The 2,481-nt window shown below is 39.7% G+C and overlaps 1 long non-coding RNA gene across 1 annotated transcript; it reads left to right on the forward strand.

Annotated features, from left to right (window-relative positions):
- Positions 1-353: 353 nt before the first annotated feature.
- LOC127972595 (uncharacterized) lies at positions 354-2,419 on the forward strand. The gene is made up of 3 exons (XR_008157118.1): positions 354-1,140; positions 1,227-1,296; positions 1,990-2,419. It is a non-coding gene; the product is annotated as an uncharacterized LOC127972595 (long non-coding RNA).
- Positions 2,420-2,481: the final 62 nt, after the last annotated feature.

The following is a 2,481-nucleotide window of genomic DNA, read 5'->3' on the forward strand; positions in this document are numbered from 1 at the left end:
GCCCGTCTATACAGTCAAACCTGAAAATCAGGATGGTCCTTTGAGAACACTGCATAGGGACTTACTCCTTCCGTGTGGTTACTTGTCTACAGAGGTCAACAAGGCGCCTGACCAGCACCCCACAAGGCGCAGACCAGCAACCCGTGCAAATCCTACTGCGGATGAAAATAATTTCTCAGACGATGAAGATGAAATCATTCCTGCTTACTATTTCAGAGAACCCCAAAATGCTCAGTTTCCCACAGTCCATGACCGTCTAGTGCAGCCTGATCAACCTATGTCTACTGTGCAGGATAAACAGCATACTGAACCTCCAAGCAATTGTCCTGTTGAGAGTCCTGTAAACGCTCAAAATGTTGATTGCACTCCTGAGATTAACAAGCCACCTGATATGTCCAATGGTGCCTCAAACAGTCCTCTCACACTTAATGACCCTAACTGTCACCACTACGACACTGAGGACCTACTTACCGAAAGAGTCATGCTTGATGAACAAGTGGATGAAATCGTTATGACCGAAAGTAACTTACCTGCTAGTAAAAACCCTGTGGAGGAACAAAACTTACCTGATGATGACATCCAAATTGAGCAGCTTCCAGTGTTCTCTGACATGTTAGAGAGTGGAAAGGAGATGAACCGTAAAGAACCAGAAGAGGAAATAAAGGATACAACAGTCAGGAGATCAGAGAGAAACCGTCAGCCGTCAAAGAGACTTGACTATACTGAACTCGGAAACCCCTTTGTCACAGTGGTTAAATCATTCTTTCAGGGGTTAACCACAGCTGTGGCTGACATCTTAAGTGAGGGTGAGAACTCATATCCTTCTGTCCTGTACCCTGAGATACAAACAGTTCAACCATTGCCATGTACAGGGACGTACATGAGTTCAAAGGGGGAGAGTGTAGCCAGGTTTTATAATGAGAAACCCTATTTAGCTGTCTAACCCAGTCACGAAAGGGTTAACTTTCATTTTGTATCTTTGATGGACTTGTGAGTGAGCCAATGGGTGAATTTTATGAGGTACTGAACTGACCAATCAGCTGCCAGCTAGGCTCCGTTACAGTTACGCCTCTAGTTTTGTGTCACTGCACGTTCTTTTGGCGCTTGCACTTGAGCATAGAAGGCTGCGTTATCTGCTTGGTAAGATGAACGAAACAATATAAAGTTAATTAAACGAGTTCTGTAATCATTATCGATTATACTAACTATACCTTATTGTAATATAGAGTGTAAACGAAAGCTGTGCCTGAATCCACTGTTATCACGGAGCTAAAAGCAGTGAATTCCATTAAAATGGTGAGTTGTTTATCTGTCTGAGATCGCTAATATTCATGCTAACAGGCCAGGCAAAGGTGCTCATTGTGTAAAGCTAAAAGTGTAAGGTGTAAAGCCTGCAGTGTGCATATGTTAATAAGGTAATTAGCCACAATAGGCTAGCGAAATACTGGTTAATGTGTTTGAAACCATAAAGAAATGTTAACTTTTCATACTGTTGATAAATAGTTAGTTTGTTAAATAATGATGTTAAAAATTGTAGATTTAATTGTGGTCACTGAAGCTTAAAGAGGTAATAATTTTTAGTGCATTCTTTCCACTGTTACCGGTGCAGAGGGGGATAAATAAGCACACTAATGCCTTAATGCCTCTAATTTAAAGTGATACAATTTGATTAATGTTTACATGCAATTTATGCAGTTTTATTCTTCATACTGTTAATGTTACTACCGTGAGGTTTCATAAAACTTGATTTTGAAATGTGTCTTTATGGAGGATGTAATTTATGTAAATTTAATTTTGATACTAGAAAGAAATTTATATGGTTTTGATACCTGAGAAGAAACATAAGAGCTGTTGTACAACGAGAGAAAGATTTTTATACTGCATTATAGGTGTACTGAAATATTATTTCATTTTATTTTGTAGAAGCCTGTAGCAGTCCATTTATTCACTGAATGGTAATTGAAAGAAATGATTTGGCCTTATTTATAGGTCAGGTTTTGGTAAAGAGTTGGAAACATCGTGCAGAGATCCTTTCCACGGAGTGATACAGATCCACACGTTCCAGACGTTCTCCCAGAGATTCATAGATTCCCAGTCCGGGTGGCTGGGTGGCGAGCCAACCGTGTTTGTGACTCTGACTTTAGACGAACTGCCTGGATCATCCTCTTCATCTTCGTTGTGGTAGGACAAAAACTAACTCAGAGTTAAAAAAAAAGGGCCCCAACGGTGAAACTGAACTTCTGTCAACCAAGGCAAAACGAACCGAGGACGAACTGAGCTCAACGATTCTGATACGAGAGGGTTTTGTTTTGTTTTTGTGCGCACTTTATTATTTTAGTTTGTTATTTTTCATAAATGTGTTTTTGCTTGTATGTATGTTTCACCCTGTGAATTTAATACAGGTTTGTCTAAACTGTCATTCTGGTGTGGTATTCCTTTTTAATTGATCTTCAATTCTCAGGCTCTTAACAATTTAGCGTC

The sequence above is a fragment of the Carassius gibelio genome, chromosome B15, assembly GCF_023724105.1.
Source record: "Carassius gibelio isolate Cgi1373 ecotype wild population from Czech Republic chromosome B15, carGib1.2-hapl.c, whole genome shotgun sequence".
NCBI lineage: Eukaryota > Metazoa > Chordata > Actinopteri > Cypriniformes > Cyprinidae > Carassius > Carassius gibelio.